The sequence below is a fragment of the Phyllobates terribilis genome, unplaced genomic scaffold (genome assembly GCF_046119375.1).
Source record: "Phyllobates terribilis strain yellow unplaced genomic scaffold, ASM4611937v1 Scaffold_3__8_contigs__length_932513732, whole genome shotgun sequence".
In the NCBI taxonomy this organism is placed as follows: Eukaryota; Metazoa; Chordata; class Amphibia; order Anura; family Dendrobatidae; genus Phyllobates; species Phyllobates terribilis.
Window position 1 is genome coordinate 482,529,142 of NW_027362763.1, and position 21,614 is coordinate 482,550,755.

A 21,614-nucleotide genomic window follows, 5' to 3' on the forward strand; every position below is an offset into this window, starting at 1 on the left:
TCTAGTTTCCAAAATGGGGTCACTTGTTGGGGAGCTCCAATGTTTGGGCACGCAGGGACTCTCTAAATGCAACATGGTATCCGCTAACAAATTGAATGGAAAATCGGCTCAAATTGTTAGCGGACACCACATTGCGTTTGGAGAGCCCCTCTGTGCCCAAACATTGGAGCTCCCCCACAAGTAAACCCATTTTGGAAACTAGACCCCCCAAGGCACCTATCTAGATGAATAGTGAGCACTTGGATCCCCAGGTGCTTCACAAATTGATTCATAAAAATGAAAAAGTGTTTTTTTTTTCACTTTTTCATTATTACGAATCAATTTGTGAAGCACCTGGGGGATCCAAGTGCTCACTATGCATCTATAAAGGCGCCTTGGGGGGTCTAGTTTCCAAAATGGGGTCACTTGTGGGGGAGCTCCAAAGTTTGGGCACAGAGGGGCTCTCCAAACGCAATGTGGTGTCCGCTAACAATTTGAGCCGATTTTCCATTCAATTTGTTAGCGGATACCATGTTGCATTTAGAGAGTCCCTGTGTGCCCAAACATTGGAGCTCCCCCACAAGTGACCCCATTTTGGAAACTAGACCCCCCAAGGCACCTATCTAGATTCATAGTGAGCACTTGGAACCCCTAGGTGCTTCACAAATTGATTCGTAAAAATGAAAAAGTGTTTTTTTTTTCACTTTTTCATTATTACAAATCAATTTGTGAAGCACCTGGGGGTTCCAAGTGCTCACTATGCATCTATAAAGGTGCCTTGGGGGGTCTAGTTTCCAAAATGGGGTCACTTGTCTTGGAGCTTCAAAGTTTGGGCACAGAGGGGCTCTCCAAACGCAATGTGGTGTCCGCTAACAATTTGAGCCGATTTTCCATTCAATTTGTTAGCGGATACCATGTTGCATTTAGAGAGTCCCTGTGTGCCCAAACATTGGAGTTCCCCCACAAGTGACCCTATTTTGGAAACTAGACCCCCCAAGGCACCTATCTAGATTCATAGTGAGCACTTGGAACCCCTAGGTGCTTCACAAATTGATTCGTAAAAATGAAAAAGTGTTTTTTTTTTCACTTTTTCATTATTACGAATCAATTTGTGAAGCACCTGGGGGTTCCAAGTGCTCACTATGCATCTAGAAAGGTGCCTTGGGGGGTCTAGTTTCCAAAATGGGGTCACTTGTGGGGGAGCTCCAAAGTTTGGGCACAGAGGGGCTTTCCAAACGCAATGTGGTGTCCGCTAACAATTTGAGCCGATTTTCCATTCAATTTGTTAGCGGATACCATGTTGCATTTAGAGAGTCCCTGTGTGCCCAAACATTGGAGCTCCCCCACAAGTGACCCCATTTTGGAAACTAAACCCCCCAAGGCACCTATCTAGATGCATAGTGAGCACTTGGAACCCCTAGGTGCTTCACAAATTGATTCGTAAAAATGAAAAAGTGTTTTTTTTTTCACTTTTTCATTATTACGAATCAATTTGTGAAGCACCTGGGGGTTCCAAGTGTTCACTATGCATCTATAAAGGTGCCTTGGGGGGTCTAGTTTTAAAATGGGGTCACTTGTGGGGGAGCTCCAATGTTTGGGCACACAGGGGCTCTCTAAAAGCAACATGGTGTCCGCTAATTATTCAAGCAAATTTTACAATCAAAAAGTCAAATGGCGCTCCTTCCCTTCCGAGCCCTACAGTGCGCCCAAACAGTGTTTTTTCCCCAAATATTGGGTATCTGCGTGCCCAGGGGAAATTGCACAACAAATTTTGCTGTCCATTTTTTCTTGTTACCCCTGTGAAAATAAAAAAAATTGGGTCTAAAGTAACATTTTTGTGAAAAAAGTTAAATGTTCATTTTTTTCTTCCACATTCAAAAAATTCCTAAGAAGCACCTGAAGGGTTAATAAAGTTCTTGAATGTGGTTTTGAGCACCTTGAGGGGTGCAGTTTTTAGAATGGTGTCACTTTTGGGTATTTTCTGTCACAAAGACCTCTCAAAGTGACTTCAAATGTTACGTGGTCCCTAAAAAAATGGTTTTGTAAATTTTGTTGGAAAAATGAGAAATCGCTGGTCGACTTTTAACCCTTATAGCTCCCTAACAAAAAAAAAATTTGGTTCCAAAATTGTGCTGTTGTAAAGTAGACATGTGGGAAATGTTATTTATTAACTCTTTTGTGTGACATATCGCTCTGATTTCAGGGCTTAAAAATTCAAATTTTGAAAATTGCAAAATTTTCAAAATTTTCGCCAAATTTCCGTTTTTTTCACAAATAAACGCAAGAGATATCAAAGAAATTTTTCCACAATCATGAAGTACAATATGTCACGAAAAAACAATCTCAGAATCAGGGGGATCCGTTAAAACGTTCCAGAGTAATTACCTCATAAAGTGACAGTGGTCAGAATTGTAAAAATTGGCCCGGTCATTAACGTGCAAACCACCCGCGGGGCTTAAGGGGTTAAAACCGTCTTGTTAAACCACTGTGACCTCCACGTCTCTTCCAATGGGCATTAAAACTGTCTTGTTAAGCTAATGTGTCCTCTACGTCTCTTCCAAGGGGCATTAAAACCGTCTTGTTAATCTACTGTGACCTCCACGTCACTTCCAAGGGGCATTAAAACCATCTTGTTAAGCTACTTTGACCTCCACGTCTCTTCCAAGGGGCATTAAAAGCGTCTTGTTAAACCACTCTGACCTCCACGTCTCTTCCAAGGGGCATTAAAACCATCTTGTTAAGCTACTTTGTCCTCCACGTCTTTTCCAAGGGGCATTAAAACCGTCTTGTTAAGCTACTGTGACCTCCACGTCTCTTCCAAGGGGCATTAAAACAATCTTGTTAAACCACTCTGAACTCCACGTCTCTTCCAAGGGGCATTAAAACCATCTTTTTAAACCACTCTGACCTCCAAGTCTCTTCCAAGGGGCAATAAAACTATCTTTTTAAGCTACTGTGACCTCCACGTCTCTTCTATGGGGCACTAAAACTGTCTTGTTAAACCACTCTGACCTCCACGTCTCTTCCAAGGAGCATTAAAACAGTCTTATTAAAAAACTCTGACCTCCACGTCTCATCCAAGGGGCATTAAAACTGTCTTTTTAAGCTACTGTGATCTCCACATCCCTTCCGAGCGGCATGAAATCCGTCTTTGTAAACCACTCTAACCTCCACGTCTCTTCCAAGGGGCATTATAACCGTCTAGTTAAACCATTCTAACCTCCACGTCTCATCCAAGGGGCATTAAAACCGTCTTGTTTAGCTACTGTGAACTCCATGTCTCTTCCAAGGGGCATTAAAACCTTCTTGTTAAACCACTCTGAACTCCAACTCTCTTCCAAGGGGCTTTATAACCATCTTGTAAAACCACTCTGACCTCCACGTCTCTTCCAAGGGGCATTAAAACCATCTTGTTAAATCTCTCTGACCTCCACGTCTCTTCCAAGGGGCATGAAAACAGTCTTGTTAAACTACTGTGACCTCCACATCTCTTCCAAGTGGCATTAAAACCATCTTGGTAAACCACTCTAACCTCCACGTCTCTTCCATGGGGCATTATAACGGTCTTGTTAAACCATTCTGACCTCCACGTCTCATCCAAGGGGCATTAAAACTGTCTTGTTAAGCTACTGTGAACTCCACGTCTCTTCCAAGGGGCAATAAAACCATCTTGTTAAACAACTCTGAACTCCATGTCTCTTCCAAGGGGCTTTTTAACCATCTTGTTAAACCACTCTGACCTCCACGTCTCTTCCAAGGGATATTAAAACCGTCTTGTTAAGCTACTGTGACCTCCATGTCTCTTCCAAGGGGCATTAAAACAATCTTGTTAAACCACTCTGACCTCCACGTCTCTTCCAAGGGGCATTAAAAACTCTTTTGTTAAACCACTCTGACCTCCACGTCTCTACGAAGGGGCATTGAAACCGTATTGTTAAGCTACTGTGACCTACACGTCTCTTCCAAGGGGCATTAAAACCGTCTTGTTAAGCTACTGTGACCTCCATGTCTCTTTCAAGGGGCATCAAAACCGTCTTGTTAAACTACTCTGAACTCCACGTCTCTTCAAAGGGGCATTAAAACCATCTTGTCAAACCACTTTGACCTCCACGTCTCTTCCAGGGGGCATTAAAACCGTCTTGTTAACCTACTGTGATCACCACGTCTCTTCCAAGGGGTCATTAAAACCGTCATGTTAAGCTACTGTGACCTCCACGTCTCTTCCAAGGGGTATTAAAACAGTCTTGTTAAACCACTCTGAACTCCACGTCTCTTCCAGGGGGCATTAGAACCATCTTGTTAAGCCACTCTGACCTTTACGTCTTTGCCAAGGGGCATTAAAAACCATCTTGGTAAGCTACTGTGACCCCAAAGTCTCTTCGAGGGGCATTATAACCGTCTTGTTAAACCACTCTGAACTCCACGTCTCTTCCAGGGGGCATTAAAATTATTTTGTTAAACCACTCTGACCTCCACGTCACTTCCAATGGGCATTAAAACCGTCTTGTTAAGCTACTGTGACCTCCATGTCTCTTCCAAGGGGCATTAAAACCGTCTTGCTAAACCACTGTGACCTCCACGTCTCTTCCAAGGGGCATTAAAACTGTCTTGTTAAGCTACTGTGACCTCTACGTCTCTTGCAAGGGGCATTAAAACCGTCTTGTTAAGCTACTGTGACCTCCACGTCACTTCCAAGGGGCATTAAAACCATCTTGTTAAGCTATTTTGACCTCCACGTCTCTTCCAAGTGGCATTAAAACAGTCTTGTTAAACCACTCTGACCTCCACGTCTCTTCCAAGGGGCATTAAAACCATCTTGTTAAGCTAGTGTCTCCTCCACGTCTTTTCCAAGGGGCATTAAAACCGTCTTGTTAAGCTACTGCGACCTCCATGTCTCTTCCAAGGGGCATTAAAACCATCTTGTTAAAATACTCTGAACTCCACGTCTCTTCCAAGGGGCATTAAAACCATCTTTTTAAACCACTCTGACCTCCAAGTCTCTTCGAAAGGGCAATAAAACTATCTTTTTAAGCTACTGTGACCTCCACGTCTCTTCTATGGGGCACTAAAACCGTCTTGTTAAACCACTCTGACCTCCACGTCTCTTCTAAGGAGCATTAAAACCGTCTTATTAAAAAACTCTGACCTCCACGTCTCATCCAAGGGGCATTAAAACTGTCTTGTTAAGCTACTGCGATCTCCACATCCCTTCCGAGCGGCATGAAATCCATCTTGTTAAACCACTCTGACCTCCACGTCTCTTCCAAGGGGTATGAAAACAGTCTTGTTAAGCTACTGTGACCTCCACGTCTCTTCCAAGGGGCATTAAAATCGTCTTGGTAAACCACTCTAACCTCCACGTCTCTTCCAAGGGGCATTATAACTGTCTAGTTAAACCATTCTGACCTCCACGTTTCATCCAAGTGGCAATAAAACCGTCTTGTTTAGCTACTGTGAACTCCATGTCTCTTCCAAGGGGCTTTACAACCTTCTTGTTAAACCACTCTGAACTCCAACTCTCTTCCAAGGGGCTTTATAACCATCTTGTTAAACCACTCTGACCTCCACGTCTCTTCCAAGGGGCATTAAAACCATCTTGTTAAACCACTCTGACCTCCACGTCTCTTCCAAGGGGCATTAAAACCGTCTTGTTAAGCTACTGTGAACTCCATGTCTCTTCCAAGGGGCTTTACAACCTTCTTGTTAAACCACTCTGAACTCCAACTCTCTTCCAAGGGGCTTTATAACCATCTTGTTAAACCACTCTGACCTCCACGTCTCTTCCAAGGGGCATTAAAACCATCTTGTTAAACCACTCTGACCTCCACGTCTCTTCCAAGGGGCATGAAAACAGTCTTTTTAAGCTACTGTGACCTACACATCTCTTCCAAGGGGCATTAAAACCGTCTTGGTAAACCACTCGAACCTCCACGTCTCTTTCATGGGGCATTATAACGGTCTTGTTAAACCATTCTGACCTCCACGTCTCATCCAAGGGGCATTAAAGCCGTCTTGTTAAGCTACTGTGAACTCGACGTCTCTTCCATGGGGCATTAAATTCATCTTGTTAAACCACTCTGAACTCCATGTCTCTTCCAAGGAGCTTTTTAACCATCATATTAAACAACTCTGACCTCCACGTCTCTTCCAAGGGGCATTAAAACCGTCTTGTTAAGCTACTGTGACCTCCATGACTCTTCCAAGGGGCATTAAAACAATCTTGTTAAACCACTCTGACCTCCACGTCTCTTCCAAGGGGCATTAAAAACTATTTTGTTAAACCACTCTGACCTCCACGTCTCTATGAAGGGGCATTGAAACGTATTGTTAAGCTACTGTGACCTCCACGTCTCTTCCAAGGGGCATTAAAACCGTCTTGTTAAGCTACTGTGATCTCCATGTCTCTTCCAAGGGGCATTAAAACCATCTTGTTAAGCTACTGTGACCTCCACGTCTCTTTCAAGGGGCATCAAAACCGTCTTGTTAAACTACTCTGAATTCCACGTCTCTTCCAAGGGGCACTAAAACCATCTTGTCAAACCACTTTGACCTCCACGTCTCTTCCAAGGGGCATTAAAACCGTCATGTTAAGCTACTGTGACCTCCACGTCTCTTCCAAGGGGTATTAAAACCGTCTTGTTAAACCACTCTGAACTCCACGTCTCTTCCAAGGGGCATTAGAACCATCTTGTTAAGCCACTCTGACCTTCACGTCTCTGCCAAGGGGCATTAAAAACAGTCTTGTTAAGCTACTGTGAGCCCAAAGTCTCTTCGAGGGGCATTATAACCGTCTTGTTAAACCACTCTGAACTCCACGTCTCTTCCAGGGGGCATTAGAACCATCTTGTTAAGCCACTCTGACCTTTACGTCTTTGCCAAGGGGCATTAAAAACCATCTTGGTAAGCTACTGTGACCCCAAAGTCTCTTCGAGGGGCATTATAACCGTCTTGTTAAACCACTCTGAACTCCACGTCTCGTCCAGGGGGCATTAAAATTATCTTGTTAAACCACTCTGACCTCCACGTCACTTCCAATGGGCATTAAAACCGTCTTGTTAAGCTACTGTGACCTCCATGTCTCTTCCAAGGGGCATTAAAACCGTCTTGCTAAACCACTGTGACCTCCACGTCTCTTCCAAGGGGCATTAAAACTGTCTTGTTAAGCTACTGTGACCTCTACGTCTCTTGCAAGGGGCATTAAAACCGTCTTGTTAAGCTACTATGACCTCCACGTCACTTCCAAGGGGCATTAAAACCATCTTGTTAAGCTACTTTGACCTCCACGTCTCTTCCAAGTGGCATTAAAACCGTCTTGTTAAACCACTCTGACGTCCACGTCTCTTCCTAGGGGCATTAAAACCATCTTGTTAAGCTAGTGTCTCCTCCACGTCTTTTCCAAGGGGCATTAAAACCGTCTTTTTAAGCTACTGCGACCTCCACGTCTCTTCCAAGGGGAGTTAAAACCATCTTGTTAAAATACTCTGACCTCCACGTCTCTTCCAAGGGGCATTAAAACCATCTTTTTAAACCACTCTGACCTCCAAGTCTCTTCCAAGGGGCAATAAAACCATCTTTTTAAGCTACTGTGACCTCCACGTCTCTTCTATGGGGCACTAAAACCGTCTTGTTAAACCACTCTGACCTCCACATCTCTTCCAAGGAGCATTAAAACCGTCTTATTAAAAACTCTGACCTCCACGTCTCATCCAAGGGACATGAAAACTGTCTTGTTAAGCTACTGTGATCTCCACATCCCTTCCGAGCGGCATGAAATCCATCTTGTTAAACCACTCTGACCTCCACGTCTCTTCCAAGGGGCATTAAAACCATCTTGTTAAGCTACTGTGAACTCCATGTCTCTTCCAAGTGGCTTTAAAACCTTCTTGTTAAACCACACTGAACTCCATGTTTCTTCCAAGAGGCTTTATAACCATCTTGTTAAACCACTCTGACCTCCACGTCTCTTCCAAGGGACATTAAAACCATCTTGTTAAACCACTCTGACCTCCACATCTCTTCCAAGGGGCATGAAAACAGTCTTGTTAAGCTACTGTGACCTCCACGTCTCTTCCAATGGGCATTAAAACCGTCTTGGTAAACCACTCTAACCTCCACGTCTCTTCCAAGGGGCATTATAACTGTCTTGATAAACCATTCTGACCTCCACGTCTCATCCAAGGGGCATTAAAACCGTCTTGTTAAGCTACTGTGATCTCCACGTCTCTTCCAAGGGGCATTAAAACCGTCTTGTTAAACCACTCTGAACTCCACGTGTCTTCCAAGGGGCTTTTTAACCATCTTGTTAAACCACTATGACTTCCACGTCTCGTCCAAGGGGCATTAAAACCGTCTTGTTAAGCTACTGTGACCTCCATGTCTCTTCCAAGGGGCATTAAAACAATCTTGTTAAACCACTCTGACCTCCACTTCTCTTCCAAGGGGCATTAAAAACTATTTTGTTAAACCACTCTGACCTCCACGTCTCTTCGAAGGGGCATTAAAACCGAATTGTTAAGCTACTGTGACCTCCACGTCTCTTCCAAGGGGCATTAAAACCGTCTTGTTAAGCTACTGTGACCTCCACGTCTCTTCCAAGGGGCATTAAAACCCTCTTGTTAAGCTACTGTGACCTCCACGTCTCTTCCAAGGGGCATTAAAACAGTCTTGTTAAGCTACTGTGACCTCCACGTCTCTTCCAAGGGGCATTAAAACCGTCTTGTTAAGCTAATGTGACCTCCACGTCTCTTTCAAGGGGTCATCAAAACGGTCTTGTTAAACTACTCTGAACTCCACGTCTCTTCCAAGGGGAATTAAAACCATCTTGTCAAATCACTTTGACCTCCACGTCTCTTCCAAGGGGCATTAAAGCTGTCTTGTTAAGCTACTGTGACCTCCACGTCTCTTCCAAGGGGAATTAAAACCATCATGTTATGCTACTGTGACCTCCACGTCTCTTCCAAGGGGTATTAAAACCGTCTTGTTAAACCACTCTGAACTCCACGTCTCTTCCAAGGGGCATTAGAACCATCTTGTTAAGCCACTCTGACCTCCACGTCTCTGCCAAGGGGCATTAACCCTCCGTCACATACAATATCGGTTCTAACGATTTCACATACGATGTGACTGTCAGGCGCAGGCTAGAAAAATACCTATAATATCTAATGTTTGCAATTTCAGTGCTCTAAAAGTGATCAGTGACCTTCATAGGGATGTAATAAAATAGACTACACATAATCAGGTGCAAAAAAACCCATTTACTTAACATAAAACTAATAACTCTGAAATACAAACATTTCAAACCTCCCGCCAAATAGTCCCCAGTTCGACTCTGTCAAAAAACTCTACAAAGAAAATTTATGGAAACAAACTTAATGTTAAGGTACCTTAAGTACTATTAAACACATATTCAATCAGAATTAGATCCTGAAGTTTCCCCAGAAAAATTACACTTGCAGAGCAAAGAGCAAGAATTACACATCATTTTTGCATGTGTCAGGCAGATTGTATTATGACATTTGTGACATTCATAATTAGAAAGCCTTCTGATTCCGCTTTCCGTGGTGCAGGTGGTGCATCTCCTTCTTTTGGGAGGTGGTGCAGGTGGTGAATTTTCACTATCATCTTCTGGGTGGAATCTTTTGAGCTGAACTTGAAGGCGAGAGGAGATACCGATTGTTTTCATACTTCTCCTGCGTAGCTCTCCAAGCACTAGTTCATGGGCCAATTTTTTAGATAGAATCGTCTACGGAGTGGTTCAAGCTTGTTTTCAAGGTAAATGACTTGTGAATTTATACCACCCAAATTCAACATAGCAAAAAATATGACCATTGGCCAGCGTTTGGTGTTTCTGCTGACGTTGAAAGTTGAGTACATCTGATCAGCTGTATCAACACCCCCTTTGGTTGCATTATAAAATGTAATTATCTCCGTTTTTTTTTGTGCCTCAGTCCCAGGATCGATGGCATCATCATCATGAAGTGTTGATAGAAGAAGTACAATTTTTTTTGCTTGTGGTACATAGGAAACCAAAACCTTTCCATTATAGAATGCAAACATACTGCTGTACTGTTGCCTCCCTTTCACACTTACAAACTGTGTAGGCAATTCTTTTTTATTTTTTCTTACAGTTCCGACATATGAAAGCTTCTGCATTTTCAGATAATCAATCAGATCACAATTTGAAAACCAATTGTCAGCTGTTATATTGCGACCCGATCCAAATAAGGGCTCAGCCAGTCTTTTTACAACATCACTGGGTTTGTTGCTGACACAGTAAGGACCTTCTGGTTGTTTTCCTGCATAAACTTCCAGGTTGTAAGTGTAGGTCTTACTGGCATCAACAAGGGCATACATTTTTATTCCATATTTGTTAGGCTTTGATGGAATATATTGACGAAAGGCACATTTACCACGAAAACCAGGGAGCATTTCGTCAATAGTGAGATTCTCCCCAGGGCAATAGCTTTTTTTACAGTTTTCAACAAATTTTTGGAATATATCACGAACTGGAGCAAGTCGGTCATGTGTTTTACGTTCGGTTCGGGTAGTTCTGTCGTCAAACCGAAGGCAACGAATTAGAAGCTTGAATCTGTTTATGGACATAACAAGGCCAAATTTTTCAACTCCATCCCCATCTTTACTCCAAAGTTCCTCCAAACTTTGTCTATTTGCCCTATATGCTCCTGCAAGGTATAATAATCCAAAAAAAGCACACAGTTCTATTTCATCTGTGGCATTGATGGTTCTGTTGCAGATGAACTTGTCCTTTATAATGTCTATATATTGGTTGGTATATGTGACAATAGAGTCCAGAATGTCATCTGTGAATAAACTATTCCAGCATTCAACGGCAGTTTTTGCATTACTTGCAGTTCCTATAACTGCAGGAAGGTGAGTAATAATGTTTTGAGGTTCCCTACGTTTTTTCTGGAGTGGCTTCTTGTTCCATTGTTTTTTTTTATCTTTTCCCATACAATAAGATTCTACATCTTCATCCTCATCACTGTCACCATCTTGCTCTGTTTCAGAATCCACTTCACATACTTCCACCTCATCATGAGAATCAATCTCACTTTCCTCTCCTAAATCCTCATTCAGTGTGGGGTCTGCATCATCTAACAGCATGTTTGTTACTTCCTCAACATCAAGGTTTTTTGATAAATTGTACATTTTCCTCTCCATTTCAGCAGATAATCTGAAGCAAGAGAAGGAATATGTCTTAGGGAACTACTGTATATGCCTGAGCAGCACACTTTCTTTTTTAATCTGCCTTATTTCTATGAAATATCCTCACACTTTGTGCTATACATTCATAAAACAAGCTAAATAAACAATTGTGATGAATAAAAACATAAAATACCAACCTTATTGAGTGTGACGTGTTCACATACAATGAGCCTGAGAGATTAGCGCAGTTATATCTGTCCTCCTGAAGCTCTGCAATCCAACTGTGGTATGAGGTTTCACAGAGCTGCTAGAGACAGGAGACTACCTGGAGGGAGGGGATTTCCTCACAATCTGGTGAGGAAGGAGAAATGAAAGTAAAAGAGATGTGCCTGTCAGGCCTATTGTATGTTACGGAGGGTTAAAACAGTCTTGTTAAGCTACTGTGACCTCCAAGTCTCTTCCAAGGGGCATTATAACCGTCTTGTTAAACCACTCTGAACTCCACGTCTCTTCCAGGGGGCATTAAAACCATCTTGTTAAACCACTCTGACCTCCACGTCTCTTCCAAGGGGCATTAAAACCGTCTTGTTAAGCTACTGTGACCTCCACGTCTCTTCCAAGGGGCATTAAAACCGTCTTATTAAGCTACTGTGACCTTCACGTCTCTTCCATGGGGCATTAAAACAGTCGTGTTAAACTACTCTGACCTCCACGTCTCTTCCAAGGGGCATTAAAACCATCTTATTAAAAAACTCTGTCCTCCACGTCTCATCCAAGTGGCATTAAAACCATCTTGTTAGGCTACTGTGATCTCCACGTCTCTTACGAGCGGCATTAAAACCGTCTTGTTTAACCACTCTGAACTCCACGTCTCTTCCAAGGGGCATTAAAACCATCTTGTTAAACCACTCTGACCTCCACGTCTCTTCCAAGGGGCATTAAAACAGTCTTGTTAAGCTACTGTGACCTCCACGTCTCTTCGAAGGGGCATTAAAACTGTCTTGCTAAACCACTCTGAACTCCACGTCTCTTCCAAGGGGCATTAAAAACATCTTGTTAAGCTACTGTGACCTTCACGTCTCTTCCAAGGGGCATTAAAACCATCTTTTTAAACCACTCTGACCTCCACGTCTCTTCCAAGGGGCATTAAATCCATCTTGTTAAGCTACTTTGACCTCCACGTCTCTTCCATGGGGCATTAAAACAGTATTGTTAAACCCCTCTGACCTCCACGTCTCTTCAAAGGGGCATTAAAAGCGTCTTATTAAAAAACTCTGCCCTCCATGTCTCATCCAAGGGGCATTAAAACTGTCTTGCTGCTGTCTACCTTCTGAACTTTGTGTTGAAGCCTGATTGACCCAGGACCCGCAATCGTCTATGTCTGGAGGATGTGTTGCATCCCAGTGTCCAACTGTGTCCCGGCTTCCACAATATTAACCCAGTGTGAAGGCGTCAGTGAAATGGACCATCCCTGGCCACATTCACTTGTCCACGTGTTTGTGGTTAGGCTGTCCTTCCCACTAAATGCACTGGGGAGGGCACAGGTAATGTTTTGGTATGCGCGCTTGTGTATAAGGCACACCGGGACAAATAGGGGCGGCTGGGGACCATTTATGGACACCCGGCTGCCCCCAGGCGGCTGGGGACCATGTGTGGGCACCCGTCCGGGGGGCGGCTCGGGACCGAGTATGGATGCCAGGCCGCGGACGCAGCCATGACGTGGTGGCCATATTCCGCCTCCACATGCCTAAAAGGCCCAATTTCAAGTGGAAGCAAGCAGTATGGTATTGCAGCCTGGGGGTGGGTGGGTAGCAGGCTATATACTTTCGCTTGCATTGCAAGGAATGGGGGAGGTACAATTGAACACTGCCCTGGGGCATGGGGATAGTTGCAAGTCTGCATCTTCTGATGCGGCAAGGATCACTTCTGATGGGCACACTTTTAGGCAGTGACCTAGGTGTCAAAGATGCTTCCAGGGGTCTTCCCCATGCTGTTCCCATGTCTTTTCAGCACTGTATGCATGTGTCACACAACACATGGCCAGATAAGGTTGTAAAATGTTAAAATGACATTTCCCGGTGAATGCATTTGTCACGGTTGAAAGCAATACAAAAGTGCAAAAATGCATAAAAAATGCTACTTGTGAACATAGCCCAAGGTGTGGAGGAGTGTTTTTATTTTTGGTTATTTATTTTACCTTATACACAAGTCTTTACCTTGGAAAGGATGTTCCTTAACATATTTCATAGGAAAGCAGTTTCAGTTTAGTTTTTTAACGTTTTATTGTGAACCCGTAAAAGTGGCTTAATACCTCTGACCACATTGTTGACAGCAGTGACCTGGGGGTCAGAAATGCTTCCTGGGGCGATCCCCATGCTGTCCTCATGTAATTTGAACACTGTCACTATTGTTTTGGGCACTTTTTAGGCTTTCTACAGACTGCTGGGGGTGCCGCCGCAAAAATGCTCGGGTCTCCCATAGACTAACATTGGGTTCGTTGCTCAGGTCGAGCACTCGAGTATCACGGTGAGCTCGGCTCGAGCTTCGAGCACCCGAGCACTTTAGTGCTCACTCAACACTAATCTTCACATGTGAAATCAGTCACCATTCCATTGAAAACAGGGAACCTGGCCAATATTTACCAATAACCCTTTTAATAGTATTGATTAGGCCTGGGCAAACTACACTGGGATAGTGTCCAGTAAAACAGTGAAACCACCCCCACAAAACCCCAGAATTTCAATTTCAACAGTTTCTGCATCCTCAGAATGTAGAGTCAGTTGAACACAATGGTGGAACAGGGAGCCATCAGCCTTGTTTTTCATTTGGACCTAATTCTCTTAATTCTCATAAATGTTGCCTTTTTTTACCATCTCTCTAAGCCATACTTTGGTACCTCCACTCAGTATACCCCTTTGCTGACATGCCATCCCACCCTTTACTTCATGGTGCGGCCTTCCCTGCTAGCATCCTGCATAAGCACCCATCTATTAGCGTTATTACACGCACGGCGCAGGCGCCACAGCACACATTTTTTTTTACTAAACTGAAGTCCTGGCCCCGCCCCTTCTGGTTCAATCACACTGCGGGCTTTAAGAAGGGCGCCCGTCACAGTCCCTGAGCACGGCCTCCCATAAGCAAGGCGCAGCCCGCGCCGCTACTCACCATTACCAGCTCAGCCCTGCCGTCGGCCAGACTTCTACTAGTAAGTACACCTTTTTGAAGGATTTACTATACTTCAATACTGCAATTTGAGTGACACCTAATGCCACCATCCCCTTCCTCTCTAGAACTACTGAAACCAGCATTACCTGGATCACTAAGAGGTACCCTTCTTCCATTACCTAACCTACAGCAGCAGATCCAGCTCCTATTATACCATAACACCTATATTCTTTCAGTCTATCCCTACAGAGATCTCACTCCTGGTCTTAAGAATAGCCTAAATCCTCGACCCTACATCAGCCAGCAGCAAGTAAGGTTTTCTGGTGTATCTCTATGTACTCTGTACCATGACTACTTTATATTTTCTTACCTTCAACTTGTACAAGTTTGTTTCTCCCCTTTCTCCTCCCCTTTTCCAGTTCCTGGTGCTCTATACGTCCACCTAACAAACTTGGAATTTTTTTTCTATGATTTTGTATGATTTGCTTAATTATTGTTTAATGTGTTATTTTCCTATGTAATTTCACGATTAATTGTTTATCATTTTCACGTTGTACTCATACAATTATCCTCTTTTTGAGGTAACGACTGGATTGAATAAGGCCAATTTAGGCCGAAACGTCCCAATATATTGTCGCCTCCCATCACTGGTCTGATTAATCTGATTTATGCTGTATCAATAAATTACACTTTATCACAACTAAGATAGTGCGATGAATTAACGCTAGTACATTATCATGGGCTCACCAGTCCATTGCATCTGCACCTCGCCTAATGACAGAGTGCACGCAAATTTATCTACTTATCTAATGCCCATGTTCAACGGTTTAGTTTTTTAGACTTTACCAGGAGGCTCTCTCACTCTGTAGGATCTCCATCCCCCTACACCTAATTAATTTCCTCTCTCTCTCCTACCTAGCCTTGTTCCTAGCAAGCAAACTCTCCTCCCCCCATGTTCTCATAGTCTCCCAGTCCCACAGATCAATGACATAAGAGTGCGCACAGCAGCAGCAGGGAATCACACAGTGAGCCGCAACGTCAGTGACTGAGACTCCCTCTGCATAGACTACCGCACCCTGAGGAAGCCGCAGCGGCAGCATCAGTAACATAGGTGAGGAACAGGGCTTGTCTCAGCATAATCATATGTGTGCAGAGAGCCAAGCGGGCCCCCCTGCTTCTCCTGCTACCGCTGATACTGCCGCCGGCTGTCATTGACCACACTGTGCTATCATCTCCTCAGGGGCCCCCTGCCACTCGGGGCCCTGATGCAGCTGCACCGGCAGTATGTCCTCCCCTGCTTGCCACTAGTGATGAGCAAACGTGCTTCCCACTGCTTAGTACTCGCCCGAGCATCACAGTGTTCGACAGCTCGGCACTCGGTGAGTATTTTCGGATTGCTTGGGCGGGAACTCGGGTCCCCTCCCTGCATGTTTGGAGCTCTTTAGAGAGCCAATACACATGCAGGGATTGCCTGCCATGCACAGTAATGCCGTAGCCTACTTGTTTGTGGACATTACAGTGATTGGCTGGCCACACAAGCAGCACATGCTCGTCACAGTCTACCCCAGAACCATGCAGAGTAGGGAGAGTTGCTGCTGAGTCAGGAAGAGATTTGCTTGTTTATAGTTAGTATAGGTTTTCCACAACACACATTATATATATATATATATATATATATACAGTGCCTACAAGTAGTATTCAACCCCCTGCAGATTTAGCTGGTTGACACATGCGGAATTAACTTGGCATTGTGACATTTGTACTGTAGATCAGTCTGGAAGTGGGAAATGCACTGCAGCAAATTTTGTTTTTGTTTTGTTTTTGTTTTTTTTAAAAAAACGTTAAAAGTTAATTCAGAGTGTCATTTATTATTCAACCCCTCAAACCACAAGAATTCTGTTTGGTCCCCCAAAAGTATTAAGAAGTAGTTCAGGCACCAAGAATAATGAGCTTCACATGTGTGGATTAAAGATCTCTTTTGCCAGCCTTTTCTGACTATTTAAGACCCTCCCCAAACTTGTGAACAGCACTCAGACATGGTCAACATGGGAAAGACAAAAGAGCATTCCAAGGCCATCAGAGACAAGATCATGGAGGGTCACAAGGCTGGCAAGGGGTACAAAACCCTTTCCAAGGAGTTGGGCCTACCTGTCTCCACTGTTGGGAGCATCATCCGTAAGTGGAAGGCTTATGGAACTACTGTTAGCCTTCCACGGCCAGGACAGCCTTTGAAAGTGTCCTCCCGTGCCGAGGCCAGGCTTGTCCGAAGAGTCAAGGCTAACCCAAGGACAACAAGGAACGAGCTCCGGGAAGATCTCATGGCAGTGGGGACATTGGTTTCAGTCAATACCATAAGTAACGTACTCCACCGCAATGGTCTCCGTTCCAGACGAGCCCGTAAGGTACCTTTACTTTCAAAGCGTCATGTCAAGGCTCGTCTACAGTTTGCTCATGATCACTTGGAGGACTCTGAGACAGACTGGTTCAAGGTTCTATGGTCTGATGAGACCAAGATCGAGATCTTTGGTGCCAACCACACACCTGACGTTTGGAGACTGGATGGCACTGCATACGACCCCAAGAATACCATCCCTACAGTCAAGCATGGTGGTGGCAGCATCATGCTGTGGGGCTGTTTCTCTGCCAAGGGGCCTGGCCATCTGGTCCACATCCAAGGGAAGATGGATAGCACGGCCTACCTGGAGATTTTGGCCAAGAACCTCTGCTCCTCCATCAAGGATCTTAAGATGGGTCGTAATTTCATCTTCCAACAAGAGAACGACCCAAAGCACACAGCCAAGAAAACCAAGGCCTGGTTCAAGAGGGAAAAAGTCAAGGTGTTGGAGTGGCCTAGTCAGTCTCCTGACCTTAACCCAATTGAAAACTTGTGGAAGGAGCTCAAGAATAAAGTCCACATGAGACACCCAAAGAACCTAGATAACTTGGAGAAGATCTGCATGGAGGAGTGGGCCAAGATAACTCCACAGACCTGTGCCGGCCTGATCAGGTCTTATAAAAGACGATTATTAGCTGTAATTGCAAACAAGGGTTATTCCACAAAATATTAAACATAGGGGTTGAATAATAATTGACCCACACTTTTATGTTTAAAATTTAATAAAATTCAACAGAGCAACATAACTTTTTGGTTTGTAAGATTTATGCTTCTGTTCATAAAACCTACTCTCGTTTGCAGTTTGAAGGCTCTAACTTATTTGCATCTTATCAAACCAGCTAAATCTGCAGGGGGTTGAATACTACTTGTAGGCACTGTATATATATAAATATATATATATATACACACTGTATATCTCTATATCTATAATATAACGCTGCAATCGTCCCTCTGTCTGAAGCCTCTATAGACTGCGCAAGCGCGACACGCAGTCTGGCTTCAGACAGAAAAAGGCATGGAGCCGTTACAGGTAAGAGGAGTTTATGGCACCGTAGATCGCGGTATGCGTAGACACTGAACACATACCGTAATCTCCGGCGCCATACTTACCTGACCGGGAGGAGCGTTGCTGCGGCGCCTCTCTTCTCACCAGAGACTGGGACAGGAGTGAAGGCATCGGAGTCAGCGCATGTGCATAGCGCTATCCGGTGCCATTTTACTGAAGACACATTTGCAGTGTGTCTTCAGTAAAATGGCGCTGGACAGCGCGGTATGGGCATGCGCGTACTCCGGTGTCACATTCCTCCCCCGGCCTCCGGCAGAACAGGACACCGCAGCGCTGGAGCACAGGGAAGAAAGGTGAGAATAAGTGGTTTTTTTTTGTATGCGTGCAGCGTGAAAGGGATGAGGGGGCCACACATACCAGGATTTGGGGATGAGGGGTACCATACATACCAGGATTGGGGGATGTCGGGTACTATGCATACAAGGATTGAGGGGTGAGGGGACCATGCATAGCAGGATTGGGGGGTGAGGGGACCATACATACCAGGATTGGCAGTTGAGGGGTACCATGCATACCAGGATTGGGGGTTGAGGGGACCATGCATACCAGGAATGGGGGATGAGGGGTACCATGCATACCAGGATTGGGGGATGAGGGGTACCATGCATGCCAGGATAGCGATCTGGGGGGGCCATGCATACCAGGATTCAGATGAGGGGCCATGTATACCAGGATAGGGATGAGGGGTACAATGTATATCAGGATGAGGGATGGGGTGCATGCATACCAGAATAGGGATGAGAGGTACTATGTATATCAGGATGAGGGATGGGGTGCCATGCATACCAGGATAGGGATGAGGGGTACCATGCATACAAGGATGATGGGTACCATGCATACCAGGATAGAGATCAGGGATGGGGTACCATGCATACCAGGATTGGGTATGAGGGGTGCCATGCATTCCAGGATTGGGGGTGAGGGGTTCCATGCATACCAGGATTGGGGGTGAGGGGTGCCATGCATACCAGGATTGGGGGTGAGGGGTGCCATGCATACCAGGATTGGCGGTTGAGGGGTACCATGCATACCAGGATTGGGGGTTGAGGGGACCATGCATACCAGGATTGGGGGATGAGGGGTACCATGCATACCAGGATTGGGGGATGAGGGGTACCATGCATGCCAGGATAGCGATCTGGGGGGGCCATGCATACCATGATTCAGATGAGGGGCCATGTATACCAGGATAGGGATGAGGGGTACAATGTATATCAGGATGAGGGATGGGGTGCATGCATACCAGAATAGGGATGAGAGGTACTATGTATATCAGGATGAGGGATGGGGTGCCATGCATACCAGGATAGGGATGAGGGGTACCATGCATACAAGGATGATGGGTACCATGCATACCAGGATAGAGATCAGGGATGGGGTACCATGCATACCAGGATTGGGTATGAGGGGTGCCATGCATTCCAGGATTGGGGGTGAGGGGTTCCATGCATACCAGGATTGGGGGTGAGGGGTGCCATGCATACCAGGATTGGGGGTGAGGGGTGCCATGCATACCAGGATTGGGGATGAGGGGTGCCATGCATACCAGGATTGGGGATGAGGGGTGCCATGCATACCTGGATTGGGGGTGAGGGATGCCATGCATACCAGGATTGGGGGTGAGGGGTGCCATGCATACCAGGATTGGGGGTGCCATGCATACCAGGATTGGGGGTGAGGGGTGCCATGCATACCAGGATAGGGGTGAGGGCAGCACATAACAGGATGTAGGAACAGGATTGGGAAGCACAAATACCACCCGGGTATTTGTGCTCCCCAATCCACCCGGGCATAGAAAAGGCTCAATAGCTAGTGTGTGTATATATATATATATATATATATATATATATCCATCTGAACTAACAGTCCTTCTGAGGACTAATCCAGCTGCATATAATCAGTGCTAGGCAGGAGTTAAGCAGGCAGTGTATGAGGCAGACTGCAGTTCATGATGCAGCACAAGAGGGTCCATTGAACGTCCTGTCTGCTGCTGCTGTAATAATTACAGATATTTGTAGACATAGCCCCAGATATCAGGGCAATTTTTTTTTATCTTAATCCTGGTTATTTTCTTAAGAACCAATCCAGAGTACACCATTCATTTTCCTACTCCATTTGCTTGTTAGCACTGCAGAATACAGCCAGATCTGTTCCATATTTCAGCGATAAAAATACAGAAATTTGAACTGAACGTGGAAAGTATGGGCCTCCTTTTCCATTCTGTTGCAGTGTAATGGCCAAGCTATTCACACTAAGTCTCTGTGTAGAATAATATTAGTAAATTACAGGCCTGCTATTTAACACCGTGGTTCTCTGTCGGACCTATCATTTATAACTGTGTTCCAAAATCAGACATTTCTCGTGAAAGTGGAAAATATTGTCCTCCATTTAAAATGTGCAAGGTGCGTGGCAAGGGACGGGGAACTGGACGTGATGGGGATGGTGCATGCAGAGGCCAAGGCCGAGGATGTGGCCTTGGGCTAGCTGAAATTGTGCCACAACAAACACCCACATCTTGGCGCTCGACCTTCCTGTCCCAATTACTAGGGAGCCACAGTACACTACTATTGAACCTAGAGCAGTGTCAAAAGGTTGTTGGTTGGATAGCAGATAATGCTTCCAGTCACTTTGCCACCACCACCACCACCCTGTCTTCCACACGGTCAAGTCTCAGTAGCCGTGAGTCTGGACCGCGTATTCCTCACCCTGATCCTCCTTCCTCCCATCATGCTGAGTGCCCGGAGACAACTGATCCCACATTTGGACACTCAGAAGAGCTGTTCAATTTTCCATTTGTAGATTCGGCCTCTCGCTCGGCCAGCTTTAAGAGAGTCAAGAGGAGAACGCGTGTAGCGATGCCCAAATATTGGAGCAGCCACGGTCACACGAAGGCAACGGTGGGAAAGTGCAATTACTGTCACAAGAGGTGGATGATGATGATGATGAGACACAATTTCCAGAAAGTCAGGAGGAGAACCTGGGTGTGGAAGTGGAAAACGAGGTGCTGGATGATATAGTAACTGACCCAACCTGGCAGGGGGATATAAAGAGCGAGGACAGCAGTATACAGGGCAAGGGAGGCATAGCACCGCAACAGGCAGGAAGGAGCAGTGTGGTGGCCGCAGACCCAAGGTGGGAAAGCATTCCACAGAGCGCCAACACAATGGAAATTGCCAGTACAACTGTTAGGTCTTCCCGAGCCTGTTTTTTTTAAAGACACTGCAGATAACCCCAAAAAGGCCATTTTCACCACCTGCTGTTGTGCGTGCATGCCAAGCCCCTGTCCATGGTACATGCCAAAATGCCTCCCGTCCTGCATGTGCCATTGCACACTCTCAACTAGCACCATCAGCAAGCATGTCCACATCCTTATCCCAGCGCAACGTTCAGTTGTCCCTACCCCAGTCCTTAGAACACAAGCGCAAATACGCAGCCAATGCCCCACAGGCCACAGTGCTAAATTCCCACATTTCACGACTGCTTGCGCTCGAAATGTTGCCTTTTAGGCTCATGGAGACAGAAGCATTCCGCAACCTGATGGCAGCGGCCGTCCCTCGGTAGTCGGTCTCAGCCGTCACTTTTTCTCCTGGTGTGCCGTCCCCGCATTACACAAGTACGTGTGCCAAAACATTAGCCGTGCCCTCAACAATGCAGATACCGGGAAAGTCCACCTAACCACGGACACGTGGACAAGTGCTTGTGGGCAGGGATGGTACATCTCACTGACAGCACACTGGGTTAACATAGTGGGAGCCGGGACCCAGTCGGACCTTGGGATGGAACACGTCCTCTCGACGCCGAGGATTGCGGGCCCTAGGTCAATCAGGGTTGCCCCCACAGTCT